We start from the raw sequence: 20,181 nt of genomic DNA, 5'->3' as shown, positions 1-20,181 counted from the left end.
CTGAGCAACTATTGTGTATTTTATTATAAAGTTATATTATATATAATATATATGGTTATATATATTATATATTATATAAATATTATAAAGTGTATTTTATTATAAAGTTATTAATCTCTAATATTATATAATCTTATTATTCTTAGGCAGTCGGGAAAAATCATTTAACTTCACTGTGCACAAAGGAGTATAGAATTGAAGTATAGAGTAACCCTGTGAAAAAATGAAAAATAGAGCAGCTGACACAAGACCACCAATTAAGAAATGTCAGTATGAGGAAAAGCACTAAAAGCAGAGAGGAAGAGAAAAGCCAATGATTAGTCCTGAGAGAGAGGCGGACAGAACCAACAGCTGTTTAAAGGCTTAGTGGTTGACAAAGAAACAGGAACAGAAAAAGTTTTCAGCGAGAGTTAATCTGAAGTTCAGAGAAACTGAGTGTCTTTACATAGTGATCATGACTGAAACCCTGAGAGGACCCAGAGATACTTTCCTCTTTATAAGAAGGTAAAGGAAGAGAAACTAGGACAATGGCTACATTTGGTAACAAAAGAAAAAAGTGTAACTATCGTACATGAACAAAGAAAGGAAGCAGTCTAGTGTAAGGTGAAGGAAATATTTAAGGAAAAAAAGGTAATGTTAAACACATTCAAAGGCTACAAGAAATCAAGGAAGCTGAGGGCTAAAGAAAAACAATTAAGTTTTGGAATTAAGAAGAAACTGGTGATGTTTAAAGAAAGATTTCTGTAACATGAGCCCCAGAAACCACACTGTTTATTTTACAAAGAGGAAATGGAAACAATGACTGTGAGTATTTCTTAAGAAATGTTAATAAGATAAAAGCAAGAGTGAAAAAAAAATACTTACTGATCTACGGTCATAAAGTTTAGATGAGATCACCCCAAGAATGTCTATTAAAAATAGAAATACTCAAGCATAACCTGCATTATAAATTGGATGGGGAAAAGATAAAAATCAGAGATGTAGAAAGGTAGAAGATAAAAAAAAGAATCAATTAAGGAAGTGCTTAAAAATACACAATAATACCTTCTGTTACATGTAAAATTCTCAGTGGTGATATCAGATTGTGTGTTTTTAAAAGTTTCTTTTATTTATTGTTTTCTCCTTCCTCCCCCCCACCCCCCGCCTTATGGTGCAAAGGTGATTTTATTAAATCATAGGGACAGGATCTGTGGGCAGAAGAGTTGCCCTGGGATTGTGAAGAAAGTGATCATATACTTGGTTTCTGGGGGAGGTAAAGACAAGGGAAGTTTCCAAGTGGATTCTCATATGCTAAAGAAGACTCACAGGATGCTGGAGGCCTAGCTATTGTTTTCTTTTTCTTACTGAGACTCATCCACTTTTTACCTAGTTTCTCTTGTACTTTACTATACACACACACACACACACACACACACACACACACACACACACACCGGTGAGCAAATTGAAAGTATTTGGTTGATAAGAAATCAAACATTGCCCTCATTGACAGCCAACTAACCAATCCTAAATCATTGTACTGAACATTTAGCAGATATTTAAATCGATGTTTCTTGGTGGTGAGGGACAATCACCAGAAGTAAAGAGCACATCTTTGTTATTCAAATTAAATAGTGGCTGTATATGGGCTCCTAATCAACTTGATACTGTACCCTAAATATCAACGGGGGACCAGGGTAAGAAAATTTAAAAACAATTTAACATCATTTCGACTTTCCTGGTCACATGAGGGCAGATAGTGCTGGAAGCAAAAGGACTATTAGCAGTATTAATTTTCAAATGCCCTTCACCTAACTTTATAGTTAATACATGTTAAGAAAAGAGGTAAAGAAAAGAGAGTCTGATCTTAGAGTTAGGCATCTGATTAAATCTGAATATAGTTTAAAAGTATATGGCCTGAAACTGTGACAGTGAAAAGACAGCAGGAAATATTACACTGATTTAGGAAAGTATATTACTTCTAGAACTCACGATATTGCTCCTTAAACCATCTGGTTCCATCATATTTAACTCAGGTTGTTCCCAGAAATTCCATTAGGCATACAGACACTTCTAATAATAAATCAACCAGTTTATGTAGATGTGAGGGAGGAAAATAATTTTCCTTTTACCCTTCTGGTTTCTTGGCTGAGACCCCTTACCATAAAAGACCATTAACAGGAGAAAAACAAACAGTAGTTTAATAACAGGTGTACCTCCTATGTACATGAGACATACCCAAAAAAAGTGAGTTAATCCTCAAAATGGCCCAAGCCATCACCTTAAATACCATCTACAGCTAAGGACAAAAAAGGTTTGGGGAGGAGGAATGGGATTGGTGAGGGGTAAGGGAACCCAGCTATGGGAAGCTATCAGAAAGAGCACAGTAAACAGATAAGGTTGTTATTAAGATTTAGGTTATTGCCTTTTCCTTTGATGAGCATTTCTATAAATTATCTTCCTAATACAGAGAGGGAGACACCTTTACAAATGGAGATTGCCCTTATAAACGTAAATGTCACTTACAAAAAATAGTTTATATACAGTTTTCAGAACTTTTCCTATGTCTGCTGTTTCTTAAGTGAGCAGCCTGAGGGAATCCATTTCCCAAGAGACATATTTTGAGATGGTAAATTCTGCTTCCTTTCATAGATAAACTTTTCTTTAAGCCCAGTTGCTGAATTGCTAAATTAAAAATCAAAGTTTAATTAACCTCTAATAATAGGTATATGGGGATTGGTATTTTCCTAAGCAATACATATTATTAATTAAATCAGTCAAGTGGTTGGCAAACTATTCCACAAATTTCCTTACTGTATAACTCCAAATTTTGTAATAGTTCCTTAATGATTAAAACTATTATCAGCACTATCTTGTCAAATAAAAACTGCAAAAAATTTAAGAGACAGTTGGTGGCATATAATACATTAATATGACTGACTGAAAAATCTGAGGATCCCAATTTAGGAGTTTGGAGTTTGGAAAATTCAAGTAAAAAACAGTAATTAAGGTGAAGTTAGTCTATCAGATACAATTAAAAGTTAAAATTAAAATTGTTCTACTGTGCATCAAAAGGTGTTAAAGAACAAAAATTCAACCTAGTAAATGTAAAGATCTGATTGGCTTTAGTCACTATGAATTGGACAGCATCCCTTCTTGTAAATAGAAGGATATACTCAGGATTGAGTAAATTGAAGGCTTTTATACACAGAAACAGAATGGGTCAAGGAAGTTAGTAGCTAAAGGAAAGAAAGGTCACCTACCCTTTAGAGGTCTTATCTTGTGGATTACCTCACAAGTACTGATCACAAATTCCAGACTAATTGTTTTAAAATTCCACTCCTACAAGAGGCTAAAACTGCAGTAACAGTTATGTATTAAGTCTTGGTGGCCCTTAACATAAGTGACTACATTTTGGACCTGTTGTTTCTTTATAACGAGAGTGAATTGTTAACAGTAAGAGAATTTATTAAGAAAAATTGGATTTAAAACATTTTTATGTACGTTACATTAAAATGATAATGAGTTTCCTGATGTAGCTATGTTTCAATCTTACTGTAGTTAAATTAGTAGGCATCAGAACTTTGAAAGTAAGGTAATTTTTTAGAATTTTGAAATTATATATACGATTTATAGTCCCCAGACAACTATACAGTTTGGCCGCAGGGAACCAAACTGTATATGAATAGTATATATGAATATGAATAGTATTGCCACACTATTTGGGATCTGAACCCAAGTCCCCACCTACTTGGTTTGTGACATTCTAGTTCTCCAGATAATTTCTATTCACATTGGGTCCTAACTATATCATCTGCTCCTTGGCTATTACTGATATTGTATTACTGCTGACCCATCTTCTGATGACAGAATGTGTGCCAATATAGGTATATAACTTTGCTTCTTCTGCTAACATGCACAGAACAACTTTGCCTCTTGGGACCCCTGACTGTCCTATCTGCAATGCCTTAGAATTGGGAAAAAGTCATTTTCTCTAAGGATTGCAGGACTTACAACCAAATCTGAATTGAGTTTTTCTTGTGATTACAGATCCGTAGGGGAGAGAGTCTTGTTTTCAGTAAGTACTTTCTTTTCTTATTTTTCCCCATTTTAAAGTTCTATTTGTCAGGATATATACTTCTCCTAGGATATTTGAGAGGCATCTGTTAGTACTATCCCATACATTTCTCTTTTTATTTCAAAGATGTCTCAGGATAAGTCACATGAGCTCCGGCTGGCTAATTCTCAGAGTAGTTCCTTCTTTGCTACACCTTAGAGAGATTAAACAATTGTGTTTTCCTCTTTTCCATGTTTTACTCTTCATATTCCTGGAAAATGCATTTGTTACCATTTGTCACTAAGCTCCTAGTGCTTTTGCATAAAAGCCTTCTGGTGCTGAAGGGGAGGAGAACTTGTCACTCGAACATAAGGCTCTTTGAGAGGGTTAACTTTTTAATGTTTATTTATTTATTTTTAGCAGGGGGAGGGGCAGAGAGAGAGAGAGAGAGAAAGAGAAAGAGAGAGAGAGAGAGGTATAAAGAGAATCCCAAGCAGGTTCCACACTGTTACCACAGAGCTCAACACAGGGTTCAATCTCATGAATCATGAGATCATGACCTGAGCCAAAATCAAGAGTCAGACGTTTAACTGACTGAACCACCCAGGTGCCCTTTGAGCTGGTAATATTTAAAAACCAGCAGACACAGGAGAAACTCTGAAAACCTAGTAGAAGTTACTCTTTTGTAAGGGACATTTATATTTAAAAGGAGAATCTCCATTTGTGAGGGTGTCTCCCTCTCTGTACTGAGTAAAGAAGATGATTAAATCTCTTAGAAACTCTTATGAATAGAGAAGACACCCACTTAAATCTGCATAACAACTATAATTTACAGTTGCTGTGTGTGATGTTGATAGGGAGTTACTTAATTTTCCCGGGCATCTCCTATGTATACAGGAAGTATACATGTTGTTAAAGTTTTGGGTTTTTTTCTCCTGTATCTGTCTTGTATTACAGAGTGGTTCAGCCAGGAATTTAGAAAAGGAAAAGGGAAATTATTTTTTCTTCCCCTACAGAGGCATGTCTTGATCACAGTTTTTGAGTCCTGAAATGAATATGTTAATTAATGTTATTCTATACATTCTTCCTGTTCGCTCTACTTGCTGGTGTCTCCAAGGAGACTCTGACATGCTTTTTTACCTCATAAAAATTTTTGTTGATACAATAATCTATCCATTTAATATAATTGTATTTTTTCCTGAAGAAAAACTAGACAAGGGACATTTTTTCTGTTTTTTATGAATCTGCATTTACAGGTTTCTTGTTTTAGATTGCATGAACTTATAAAGAAGAGATTTATTAGATACTTTCTTTGGTAAATCATTCTCTAGATTTGGAGATGTAGCCAAATAAATTACTCTGACATTGTTATAGCTTACTGTGTCTTCTCAAAATGATCAACTTGTCATAGATTTTTTAACAGAGGACTATATTCTAAAATGTCCTTTACAGAATTATATTTTAAGTACCAATTTTACAGGTTATTTTCAAACTTATAATGTGTTTCGTGACAATCTTAAGCTTCTCTGACAGAAGAAATAATGATTTTCTCATTCATTCTATGTTGTATAAACAGTGGGAAGTTATGTATTTGGGAAGCATATTTATCATCTTCTAAACACTTCAAAGTATAGGAGTATAATATAACTTGACAAAGATAATATTGAATAAAAACTATAGAAAAATATCAGTTATGTGTAGGGTAAACATATAACTTCACATCTAAACTGTGATACATTTGAGAATGAAATTATGTGCTATTAATGATTAAGATAAGAAAACAGATATAAAATTCCGAGTTTCTAAGCAAAACAGAACATATGATCACCAAACACATTTTGAAGTGTTGGAATATAAATTGAATGGATAAATTCATCACTTACAAGTAAGGATCATAAGAATGCTTTTATGAGACCTTGATTCAACCAAACCATTGTTCCTGTGATATGAAATTGATTTAATAATATCAATAGTTATGAAAGCAAGGAGAAAGAAAGAAAATAGTCTCCTAACATAATTCTGTATCAATTATAAGGCACATCCTAATAGTTGAAACTTAAAAGTGCACCTTTTAGAATGAATGAAAGACTGTATCATGAATGTATTATTATATGACACCATGTTAAGTTAGCAAATAATTTAACAATATGAAAGTGTAATAAACTTTGAAAATACATTTAAATATATATATTTTTGTTAAGAGGAAACAAGTCCAAGACAAATGTTTCCATGTTAAAATATATATATTTCAAATCATCATCATACTTCGAAACTGAAACTAAACAATACACTACCAAATATACAATCAGAAGCATCTTTTATTTCTCATTATAGTAGGAATGGCACTAGGCTAGTTCAATACACTATAAAAAAAAATGATAAATTTCAAAACAATTGGAAAGCGGTGGCCAAAGAATTTGTCATTGAAAAGGTAAATTTTTTACTGCACAGAGAACAAATCAGCCATACTTCTGGCATTTGGAAGGCATCTTTACTGAACACAAAGAATGCTGAGAGACAGATTCCTCCCAATGGGAAAACTAAGAATGCTTATTGAAGAAATGCATTTGAGTAAACACAACATCTATTTGAAAACAGGGCTCATTACCAATTTTATAAATACCCTTTTTCTAATAGCTGCATCTGATGTAATGCAACTAGCAATTATATACAATGTTTGGAATATCAGGCATATCAAGGACATGGTAAATCTTGCTGGACTTGAACAATTACAAGTCTTCAGATCTTCATGAACTTAGTTATCTGTGGTTGGTGCTGTGGATAATAATCACTTTCTCTTTACCTCTACAAGTTGTGACATAATTGTGAAATAGACAAAGAGGATAAATAAGGATGAAAATATCAGTTTTATTAATTGTAACACTTAATTACAGAGTACCACCTGAAATGAAACCAAACAGATTCCTGTTAAGGATTGCATTGTATGGGTTGAAAATATATGTTGAAAGTTCTAACCACAAGTAGCTTGGAAGTATTGTGGAAATAATTAGTTAAGATGGGACTATTTAGAGTAGAGTAGACCCCTCATTTGTATCACTGGTGTCCTCTTAAAAGGAATGCCACTTGAGAAAAAGAGATACCCATACAAGAAAGATGATGTAAGAATACAAGAAAAATATATATAAACCAAGGAATACCCAATGCTACCAGAAGGTAGGGGAAAGGCATGCCAGCATAGTCCTCAGAAGGAACCAGGCCTGCCAACACTTTGCTTTTGGACTTTTATCCTCCAGAACTGTAGGAACAATAAATTCCTGTTTTTTTAGCCACCTAATACGTGGTGCTTCATTATGACAACCTTAGGACGCTAACACAATTTCTTAAGTTTCTATACTCACCCATTACTCCCAACTAAATTTAGTAAGTGGGGTCAGATTGTATTTTGCTCTTGATTCATAGAAGTTCTTTATATATTTTGGATATTAACTCCATATCAGATATATGATTTGTGAATACTATTCTCCATTTAGTAGATTGCTTTTTCATTTTGTTGATGGTTTCCTTTGTTCTGCAGAAGCTTTTTTAGTTTGATGTAGTCTCACTTCTTGATTTTTGCTTTTGTTACCTTTGCTTTTGGAATCAGATCCAAAAAATCATCACTAAGACCAATATCAAAGAAATTACTGCCTATGTTTTCTTCTAGAAGTTTTATGGTTTCAGTCTTAATCCTTTTAAGTCTTTCACCCATTTTGAGTTAATATTTATGGATGGTGTAAGAAAGTTTTCTAGTTTCATTCTCTTGCATGTGGCTGTCCAGTTTTCCCAACACCACTTATTGAAATAGAATCCTTTCCCACAGTATATTTTTGGCTCTTTTGCCATAAATTAATTGGCCATATGTGTGTGGGTTTATTTCTGGGATCTTTATTATGTTCCATTAAGAGTGTCTGTCTTAATACCAATACCATACTGTTTTGAGTACTTTAGCTTTGTAACATAGTTTGAAATCAAGAATTGTGATGCCTCCAGCTTTGTTCTTTCTCAAAATAGCTTCAGCTACGTGGAGTCTTCTGTGGTTCTATACAAACTTTAGAATTGTTTATTCTCATTCTGTGAAAAATATCCTTTGAATTTTGATAAAGATTGCATTGATTCTGAAGATTGTTTTCAATAGTATGGACATTTTAACAATATAATTCATTTAATCCATGAACATGGAATAATATTTAACATTTTCTGTGAAATGGGTTTAATGGCAATAAAATCCATTAGCTTTTGGTTTTCAGAAAAACTTGTTATCTCTGCTTTAATTCTAAGTGATAACCTTGCCAGGTATTCTTGGTTGGATTTGTTTCCTTTTTCTCCTTTTAGAACATTGAATATACCATTCCACTCTTTTCAGACCTGCAAAGTTTCTGTTGAAATCCTTGCTAGCCTCTGTTTAAAGGAGGTTTCCTTGTATGTAACAACTTGTTTTTATCTTGTTCCTTTTAAGACTCGCTCTTTATTTTAACTTTTGACATTTTAGTATTTTAGTATATTTCTTAGGGCTGCTCTTAATTGCAGCTCTCTGAGCTTCCTGATCTGAATGTCTGTTTCCTTCCTCAGGTTAGGAAAGTTTTCAGTCTTTATTTCTTCAAATAAGTTTTCTGCCCCTTTTCCTTCTACTCATCCTTGGAAAGCTGTAATGTGAATGCTATTCCACTTGATGTCATTCTATAGGTGCCTTAAGCTACCTTCCTTTTTAAAATTCTCTCTCTCTCTCTCTTTTTTTAATTACTGCTCTGGATGAGTTTCACTGCTCTGTGTTCTAGACCACTGATCCTTTTTTTCTGCTTCATCTAGTCTGCTGTTGAAACCTACTAGTGTATTTTTTAGTTCAATTATTGCATTCTTCAGCTCTATAGCCTCTGTTTGGTATTTGCTTATATTTTATACCTTTTTGCTGAAGTTCTCACTGTGCTCATCCATTTTTCTCCTGAGTTCAGTGGGCATCTGTATGATCATTTCCTCAAACACTGTATTAGGTAAATTACTTATCTCTGTTTTATTAAGGTATTTTTGCTGAAGTTTTATCTTGTTCTTTTGTTTAGCACATATTCCTCTGCTTTTGTTTTTTGTTTTTGTGGGGGGTTTTTCCCCATTTTGCTTGACTCTGTTTTTGCATATGAAGTGAAATAATTGTCTTCCTGTCTTGAAGGAAAATCCTCAGGTTGGAGATGGAACTTATTATTCAGGGCTGCCCTAGCTCTTTGTTGTCTCCCAACCATTCATAACCGTCTAAGTAGCCTGGTTTATGTTTGTTAGGCCCCAGTTGTTGAAGGTGTGTCAAAACCTGTCAGTGTTCTAAAAAGAAGGATCTCAGTCAGTATCTCATTCCAGGCTTATTGGAAGCCAAAACTTCAGGCTAAAGCCTTTGAAGTGTACAAATGTATAGAGTCCTGTGGAATCATAAACTACTGGTCTCCAGTATCAGGCAATCTAAAAGTGACTCCTGGGCAATGGATGCAAAACTTACAGCTCCAGACAAGTGTAGAAGCTCCTTTGGGGAGGTACTGGTGAGCTCCAGCAAGGCCAAGCAAGAGCACAGTGATGGCATCTCCCAGCCTTCCCACCCTAAGAGAATTTTCATAGCCTTTAGGTATATGGTAACCATGAAGCCCGCTAGATTTTAGCTACATGTCTAGTCTTTTTCAGAAGGAATTGTTCCATATGTATCTGTAGATTTGGTGTGTCCGTGGGTTGGTGAGTTCAGGATCTTCCTACTCTGCTATCTTTCAAAACAATCATAATTTAGATTTTTAGATAGAATGTCTGATGAGTTAAAATTTGATAATTTGGCAAAATATTGACAAATATAACATAACATTTAAATTGTAACTTGAAAAAAAAAACATCTCTCCAATTATTGGACTATACATTTCAATCTCTAATTTAGGCTCTGGAATAATATTTATTGCTTTAATAATAACATCTAAAGCTGTCATGAATAGCTAGAATTATGTGCAATCTATTTATTATTGTCTGCAAAAATGAACCCATGTTAAGCACAGTATATTTATTATATGCCTATATGTTTATTATTAAAGTATATTTATTTTAAGGAAGATACCTTAAATGTAAAGTTTTAAAAAAATTTCAGGTGAAATGGGGCGCCTGAGTGGCTTAGTCGGTTAAGCGTCCGACTTTCGCTTAGGTCATGGTCTCGCGGTTCGTGGGTTCGAGCCCCGCGTCGGGCTCTGTGCTGACTGCCAGCTCAGAGCCTGGAGCCTGTTTCAGTCTGTGACTCCCTCTCTCTCTGACCCTCCCCTGCTCACGCTGTCTCTCTCTCTCTCTCCTAGAAATAAATAAAAAATATTAAAAAAAAATTTTCAGGTGAAAATGGATAAGAATGACATTTTTTAGACAAACTTTCAAGGTAAAAATGTTATTATATTTTCTCATCACAAAATATGAACGTCTACAAATACATTTTGAAGAGTGGTTAGTGTTGTCATGGAAACATTTCTATGCTACCACTCCATGAGGCTGCGGCAAAATTTCCCAGACTCTGTTCATAATAATCTCAATATTATGCAATAATGCGATGGATGGTGTACATGCCTCTTATACAACACATATTGAAATTGATATAAAATCCTTTATTTTCCATCTAAAAGTGAAAAAATACATAATCTATAAATTGGCAGTAAAACATTTTAATTCCTATATTAGTAAGTTTACAAAGAAACTAGATCAAAAATTTAAAAATCAGTATTATCTATTATATACTTTAAAATGGCTTTATAGAAAATGAATATATCCATATACATTTATATATATTATATACATATAATGTATTTGCTTTTGCTCATTAATTTATATTCAAACTTCTATAGCAAGATGGCTCAAGGCACTGCAACATTTGCAATAATACTTTGAGATAGTTTTGATTCATGGTGGAATTTGAATCGAGTGACAAACATTAATAACTATCAAAATTAACTTTCATTATACTGGGCTCAATTTATTGATTATTTTCCACACCATTTAACACTCAACTTGTTCTTTGGAAATAAAAATCATGTAAATAAGATTATAATGACATTGATAAGTTATGTGTAATTCATAATGCATGGACATGGAATAATAATAACAAAACAATATTAAGAGCTCTTATATACTTTATATTTGCTTTCTTACAGGCACTTTGATTAGCCCTTGCAAATCTCTGTTCAATTCTATGAGATTTTAGTTCTATTTTATAAACTGGAAAATGTATGCTCAGAAAGATTATCTGATTTGCTTAATATTTCAAAATTAAATATGGAACTAAAACACAAATTTATCAGACATTAAAGCCAATTCTTGAAACACTCTTATATAGTCTTTCTCAGAGCAATGGAATCTGGTTATTATATTTGAAGCTATCTACCAACAAGAAACAAGCATTAATTTAGAATTCAAAAGATAACTAAGAATTCATTAGGAAAAGGAATCATGAACAATAGAATAAGATATATATATTATAAATCTTGCCCCATTGTTTATCAGCATTGTGATGTTTGTCCAGTGACTTGATAGGTGAATATGTCAAAACAAGGAAAACAGCATTATGTAGTTACAGGCCCATTTTGATGAATAAAAAAATTAATGTATATAAAGAATGTAGCCCAATGCTCATCAAAAAGATACACTTAAAAAATAAGTAAATAGAAGTTCCTATATTATTAAACAATTGTAAAAATCATGGAATTAAGTTTTTAATTACATCAAGATGAATAATAGTATAAATTAAGACTTCTGGGAAGTCCAGCTTTATTGAAGTAATCCATAGCAAATATTTCATTAGGCTATGAACAATGAACTATAAACATGATTCACTTATTGATCCTATCAATACTATGGTTCCTTCTATGGGAAGCCATAATGTACACACTCCTATGGTGTTATGAGTTAAATTGTGTCTCCTCCCCTAAAAAAAAACCTAAATTAAGTCCGAAAACCCAATGCCTTAGAATGTGATCTCATTTGAAATTAGAGTTCTTGAAAATGGAATTAATTAAGTTAAGATGAGGTAATAAATAGAGGAAAGTGGTCTCCTAATGTAATTTGCCTAGTGCCCTTCTAAGAAGGCAACTATGTGTCTCTAAGAGAGAGACAGATACCACACAGAGAGAATGCTACATGATGATAAAGATGGGCTGGAGTTATGGAGCCCAGGTAATAATAAAGACTCACAGCAAACCACCAGAATCTAGGAAGAAGCAATGAAGAATTTCCCTACAGTTTTTGGAGAGAGCATGGCCAAGGAGACAACTTGATTTTAAACTTTTAGCTTCCAGCACTGTGAAACAATAAATTTGTTCTTTTAAGCCATGTGATTTATAGTACTTTGTTTCATCAGCTTTGGCGAACTCATAAATATGGGAAGCTGTTCTGTGAGAGGAGCACCTCCATCACAAGGGACAATTCCAATTCATTTTCATAAAGATAGATAATCTATGGGAAAAGGCTGCCCAATGACATGTGATGAGAACTAGTAAGCAACAATGAATTATACTCATTGAATTCTCAGAAAATGCCAGAATGGGACGTATAATGGTAATAATGAAAGCCGAACTTGAAAAGGAGAAACTTGGGGCTCCTGGGTGGCTCAGTAAGTTAAAATGTCCAACTTTGGCTCAGATCATGATCTTGTGGTTCGTGGCTTGAGCCCCACCTCCTGGTTTGTGCTGACAGCTCAGAGCCTGGAGCCTGCTTCAGATTCTGTCTCCCTCTCTCTCTGCCCCTCCTCCTCTCATACTCTATCCATCTGTCTCTCTATCGCTCTCTCAAAAATAAAAATGTTAAAAAACATTTAAAAAAGAGACCCTAAAGAATGACACATTAGCTGAAGTAATAACTAAGACAAAATTTTAAATAAGTTACATCACAGAAAATACAATATACACAATAGAGAGAGGTAAAGTCATATGTTAGTTGAAGTGATAGCAGAAAGACCAGGCTAGAGATATATGTGAAAAGAACAGTTGGATCATAATAAAAGCAATTGTGCTTGAATGAACATTGGCAGATTCTAATTACTGAGATTCCAGGATTTCTCAGATTTCAGAATGATCCTTTAATCTTATACTCTCTGGGGCATAAAGTTCTTGTTGAATTAGCCTGAGCTGGGTTTGATTATTGCTCTACATAAGGCCTTATGACAACTATTATCTTCCTGAATATTTATCTTCCTGATTATTCTTAGCTGAATAACCTACATTTCTTGTGGAATAAAAAGTTACTGCTAGCAAAAGTAACGTTTTCCTAATAAACAAAGAAGTATTTTTTAAAAAACTGATTCATCTTTGCTTTCTTAAGTCTTTGTATTTGCTCTTCCCTCTACTCCTCCTTTTGTTTTTTCCTTAAATCTTTTGCTCATTTATAAGACCATAGAAAAGGAAAAGGCTGGGAAAAAGTTTATGTGTTAAAGTGAGCTAAGATGAAGCCCTTTCTTAAGAAGATGGGTATAGTAGATAGTCAGAAGGAGACACACACACACACACACACACACACACAAAGAATGGGGGTAGACATGGAGAATGGACATAATAGAAATAAGAGCTCGGGAGAGTTTAAAAAAGAGATTGTGATAAAAGAAAATGGGATATTAGTTTAGGGAGAAATAATTGCTCTTATAAAAGTAATAAAATTGTACCACAAGCCAGAAGTTTATGCTGTTAAAATTTTTAGATTAATCTTTCCAGATTCCTTTAAGGGTATATATCATTTATGATACATGGATATGGATAAGTGATATATATATATCATACATACAAATATGATATAGTGGACTCTATTTGTAATTATATATTGGAGATACACACATACACATATATAGGAAGTATTTATCTGCCAAATGTAGTGGAGCAGAGTGTTATAAATATTGGTAGCATCCAAATACATGAATTTAAATATTTTTTCACAGCTTTGTATATGATTTGGGATATTGTTTAAATTCTTATTGTTTCAGTTTTCACATCTGTAGAAGTGATATATAACATTATCTAAGCAATACCTTTGTACTAAAAATTAAAAAGGATAAAGAATACATTGTTCCTTAGAGTAATCATTCAACAAATCTCACCTCAATTTTAACTAAATATATCTGAACATGCTGCCATCTTTACACAGCAGGATTATAGAATTTAATTTAACATACTGTAAGCTAAAAGTTTAAAACCCATCTAAAATCTGATTTCCTAAGGTTTTCTCTGATTAAGCCATTATGTTGCCCTCTAGTTGATGTAATAATTCTTGACAGAAACTTTTAGACTTACCTGGTTAAGATGTAGGGTGACTTATTAGGCTTTAGGAGTTCCTTACTTCATATATGTTAATGAACTTCCATTGAATAGATGTACTATTAAAAATACTATATAAGAAATCAAATGATTTTGTTTCAAGTTTAAAATGACACAAGGGCGGGGTCTGGGTGGCTCAGTCAGTTAAGCATCTGATTTCAGCTTAGGTCATGATCTCAAGGTTCATGGGTTCTATCCCTGTGTCAGGCTCTGTGCTGACAGCTCAGAGCCTAGAGCCTGCTTCAAATTCTGTGTCTCTCTCTCTGCCCCTCCCCTGCTCACACTCTGTCTCTCTCCATCTCAACAATAAATAAATGTAAAACAAAGACTAAATGACACAGGGAAAATCAGTTCTATCCTAAAATTGATTTAAAAACCTGGAAAACTTTGAAAATCATATTTTTTGAGCCTATTAGGATGTGCTAAAGTCACAAGTTTACTAGGTGAACCAAATTCCAAATGAGGACAAGCCTCTCTATGGAAAGAGACATGCAGACCTTTTCACTTTGGGAAAATCATGGAAGGAAGAAGTAATTACTATAAAAATATGTAGGAATAAAATAACTAAAAATTTGGCAAATTTTTTAAGGACTGAGTGGACTGGGAGTTCTACACAGAAGAAGGGTCTGTCCTGATTGCCATTATTTGCGGGAGACTTTTACTCTTCTCTTAGACTTTATTTATATCTCTGCCACTAAACAATCCTATTCTTTCCTATCCCTAATAGTTTCCTTCCTAAGGTTTACATTGCTGATCACTGAATCACAGAATATTTTCTTTTCTAATCTTGCTATAGTTATTTTTACATCATCCTGGGTTGTGATCCAAGGAGATTTTAGGAACTAAGACTTTAACTTGAAGCATTATTAGCTTACACCTAATAAACTCAAATTTTCATGTTTATCTTTCAGCAGGTAGTGAAATAAAAACACTGGTGTTTCATGATAGTAGTTTGTAAACTTATAAATGTTATGATATTATTTTTAGGTCATAAGCAGAGGGCATGGCCTGATAGAAAGAGGACAGATTTGGGCATTAGACAGATTTGATACAAAGCCTTACTCCAATACTCATAGTGTGATCTTTAAAATATTACTCTAATTTTAGCTCTTGGAGTCTCATTTTACCCAATCTTTAAAATGGGATTAATAAAATCTACCTTACATGTGTTGAGGATTAAAGATTATGTATGAAAAGTCATTCAATAAATGGTGGTCATTATAAATTCTAGTTTTGTTTCTCAGCACTACATCTATTATTATTGTTAATAATAACCTTTGGATTTTCAACTTTTTGTTTATGTTAATGGACTTGTGAGAGAGTTGGAGAGGATTATTTTGATAAAAAATTATCTGTTAGTGTTTTATATGTCAATGAACATTTCTAATATTGGCATACTTTTGTCAGTAACCTACATTATCATCATCATCATCTTCATCAAATCTGTCCCCAAGAGCCTAATGGAAAATCCATAATGATTCATAAATCTACATGAAAGCCTAACTATGTAAAAGTTATTAATATTTTATTAGCAACATAGCTGCCGCTGTCTTTACAAAAATTTGATTTTAAGAAAAGTTTTTGAAAGATTTTTCTCCATTAAACAATTAAGGATATATCTATTTTCATTTTTTAAAATATGGCTTTTAACTTCAGCTGTGTCATTGGATTCAGAAAGGAACATTCAATCATGTTTAATGAAAATCACTTATTAAATATTGTACAGAGATGACTTTGATGATACTTTCATTAATTGAAGGTTGCCATAACAACTGAAGGTCTGCATTCACCACCTCATAGTTACAAAGGGAACTAGCTGTCCTATATCACCTTTTATAATTCTTAATACTTGCACGTATGGCATGCCTAATTTATCTCAAAATGACATTAAGGTGAAAAGGACATGACAAAAATGCAAATACAGAGATTCATGTCCATTTTTGTCAGCACAAAATATCACAACTTAACTAATTTTTTCTGTCTCTGAATATCTCAGAATGTATTTACTGTTTTCAAACAAATCATTGTACCAAGGCAATACTCCTCAAATTGCATCTTCATGAGATTTTCTAAATATGTTATTTATAAATTTCTTTATGTATATCAGATAGATCTTTTTGTCCTATGTAATACTTGCACTAGTATTAAGCAGTAAATACATGTTCATTGAATGACTATCACATTAGAAAATAAATAAGAGATTTAGTTAACAAATTAATTTGGTTTGTTAATTTTGTTATACATAAAGAAATTAATGGCCTCTAAAAAGCAACATAAAGTAGGGTTGCCAGGCAGTAGTTTGTATGTAGTTCAGTCATCATCTTTTGAGGCAAGACCTAGGGCCAACCATAGAAGTCTATGTAGTTTCCATTAGATACAATATATTCTGAATCCAAATCCCCATTTGGACCAACTGACTTAAAACGTAACTTCAGCCCTTTCCAGGGTTCTTTCTCTTATCCTTTGGATTGACAATCATATTTGATTATACAAAAAACTAGCTAGTATTTTATCAAGTAAGAAATTTTCACTGTTTCTATTTTAGTATGGCCAAGGCCCTGTTGTTACTCATACCATTTACTAGCTGCTATTAGCAACCCAGAATTCTCCCATTCATATCATATTCACTTAGATAGATTTTATTGATATTTTTAAAATCCCAGGTAAGAAGGTAAGTTTAGTCATTCACATCTTTGCTAAAACATTGTAACTGGACCTACATTTGTTTGAAACACCAGACCTGCCTTCCTTGCCTTAACATCTGAACTCATTTTCCTCTGCCACTATAGTTCTAGACATCCTGAAGAACATAGTCTACTGTTTTTTTTTTGCTTTAATTCCACCTTATATGCATTTCTTTGATATACACTGTTCTCATCTCAGTGTGACAGAGGCTTTATCCAGGCAGATGTAGACAAGAATGTGAGGCTCCCTGCCACCCTCAGCTCCGAGGCTATAGGGATGATCTTGTGGGAGAGACAGGTGACCATCATGTCTTATCACCTTCAGTCCTATGTTGCAGAAGCATTATAGTAGGAAAGTACAGCTAAGATTTATGAGACTTTATTCTTCTACCCAGCTTTTACTTGTAAGGTAGAAGCTCTAACCTAGACATAACAGGCCAAACACTCCAGGCTTTGCTTGCTCTCAGTCTATCTGACTCTTAGGGTGGGAGTTCCAATCCAGAAGGCGTAAGCTGACATCAGGACTACCATTACAACTCAGTGCCTCACTAGTAGGGCAGAATAGTCACCCTGAGGGGAAGCAAACAAGAAGACAGAGCCCTTTATCTTGAGATCAGATCTATTTGGCAATTTTTATGGTAAATTCTTACTTCTTTCCACTTGTCACTTTTATAATGTCATTCATATTAGAAGCACACAGTCTGGGTTTCCGGAAACAATATCGCCTGGTTTCTTTCTAGAACTTCTAGCAATCTTTAAATTTCTTGTTCCTTCATCCTGTTGGCATTTTTATTGCTAATGAGAAACAAAATTTCTCATTTTCTTTCTAGGTTCATGGATCCAGAGCACCTATTAGATATAAATTGTATGCCATTATGTTTTCAAGGAAAAAAGAAAAAACGTGTTTGAAACACTTCAAAGTACATGTACCACATGAAGCAACATTTGTTTGGTTTTCTAGAATGGGTAGCAAAAATTATGAATACATTTATCATAGCTGGAAATTAAGGATTTGTTTTGGTTTTGTGTTACATACTAATATGTTTAACTTTTAAAACACGGGGCACCTGGGTGGCTTAGTCGGTTGAGCGTCCGACTTTCGCTTAGGTCATGATCTCGCGGTTCGTGGGTTCGAGCCCCACGTCGGGCTCTGTGCTGACTGCCAGCTCAGAGCCTGGAGCCTGTTTCAGTCTGTGACTCCCTGTCTCTCTGACCCTCCCCTGCTCATGCTGTCTCTCTCTCTGTCTCCTAGAAATAAATAAATAAAATAAATAAATAAATAAATAAAACTCAATTTTGACGCAATTTATTCTATTAGTCTCCTCGGGCTGCCATAACAGAATATCATAGATGAGATAACTTAAACAACAGAAATATTTTCTCACAGCTCTGAGGCTGGGAAGTCCAAGATCAAGATGCTGGCAAATAGGTCTCTCTGAGGCCTGTTGTCTTAGTTTGTAGATGGCTGCCATCTTGAACTGTGCTCACATAGCCTTTTTTTTTTTTTTCTACATTGGGGAAGAAAGAGATCCCTCCATTAGTCTTCCCACAAGATCACCTATAAGATTAGAGCTCCATCCTTATAACCTCATTTAACCTTAATTAATTTTTAAAGGATCCATCTCCAGATACACTGGGGATTATGGTTTCAACAGATGGACTTGGGTAGGCACAATTTAGCATGTATACTGTTTGGCTTGTACTCTGAATATATACTGGCATATTCAGCCATTGCAATAGTAGAAGTCAGTTTCAATACTTTATTTTCATTTCCTTGAAAATGTTTATTGGTGAGATTTCCTAGTTTCATGTAGTTTAATACTTGACCTTGCTTTCCTTTTAGGATGGTTGCCAAATGGTCTATAACCTCTGCTATGACTAATGTTATAGTCACTTTCATAGCAAAGTCATTATCTTCTAGCAGTTTCTGAATGATTTTCCAAGGATATTTCACATGGTGAGCCTGTAAACATTCCAGTTTGATGTTTGCTTCCAATTTCATTGTAGCATTTTCAGATATGCCTGCATAAAATAGATGGGCTAAGACTGAATTTAATACACAACTTCAATTTTTGCTTTGGAGAGAAGAGATCACAAATGGTAGAAATCTAAAACATATTTTCCAAATAGTAGATAGTAGCCTAAGGATACTATGGAAATGATTTGAATTAAAATATTTAATTTGATGCTAACATAGTTTATATGTGCAAAATGTCAAATGTTTTAATGATGATAATAAATGCAATATTGAAATGTTACAATTTCCTCTAAACTGCTACAACTGATATTCACTGGAAATATCAACATGAAATTTTCAAAAATTGTTTCATTAAATGAGTTTTATTATCACTACTAGGAAATAGAAATAAAGTAAAGCAATAAAAAGATAACATGGCAAGAAGATCGAAGAGAACAAGCAGCTTTGGGAAAACTTTGGGGTAAATGAATTTATAAATAACTTGAAGATAATAAATTTGACTTTTGATCATTATAATTAGCAAGACATTTTTATTAAAGAATGACTACATTGCTTAAATATTAAATAGTTGCAGCTGAAATATTTAGCATCTATAAATTTGATATCCCAATACTTTTTTTCTTAACTCTGTGATGCTTATTAGGAAGTTATTACTTTTCAAGTGTGTTGTCATGAGTAACAAATGTTTTCAAGGAGATAATTCATGTTACCTATCCAGGATAAGTTATAACTCTTTAGTATTGCCATTTAATGTATCAAAACCATTTTAACTTTACTTTGCTATTGCAACTTAAAACTGTGTCCTACATGGTAATGAGTCAAAATATATACTTTAATGTTAGAAGCAAAAACATCTTCACATGACTTGATGTTTTAAAACATTTTTTATACATTTCTGTTTTTAGTGTTTTCAACTTGCTGTTTTTCATAATGATTTTTCTTAGTTTGGCTCATGAACATGACAAACATAAATATAATTTGTTCATACGGAATACTCAAAGAAACATAGATAGCCTGTTTTGATTAAATCAAGTTGCAAGAAAATTTTCTCTTTATTCTAAATCATATGTTTCTTTATGTTCCCTTTCATTTCAAAAGATACAATTTCTTATTCCAACCTTCAGTGAAGGGGGGCATGAGTTGGAACCTGATTACTAACTGATTACTTTCTGGGGCTTAATTTCTAGGTAAGTG

The 20,181-nt window shown here is 33.5% G+C and overlaps 1 pseudogene; it reads right to left on the bottom strand.

Moving 5' to 3' along the window:
- The window catches only part of LOC144223177 (nucleophosmin-like), a 26,397-nt pseudogene extending 7,386 nt beyond the window's left edge, over positions 1–19,011 (bottom strand).
- Positions 19,012–20,181: the final 1,170 nt, after the last annotated feature.

The sequence above is a fragment of the Crocuta crocuta genome, unplaced genomic scaffold (genome assembly GCF_008692635.1).
Source record: "Crocuta crocuta isolate KB4526 unplaced genomic scaffold, BGI_CrCroc_1.0 scaffold304, whole genome shotgun sequence".
In the NCBI taxonomy this organism is placed as follows: Eukaryota; Metazoa; Chordata; class Mammalia; order Carnivora; family Hyaenidae; genus Crocuta; species Crocuta crocuta.
Note: the sequence above shows the minus strand (reverse complement) of the source record. Positions and strands in the feature narration are given on the sequence as shown.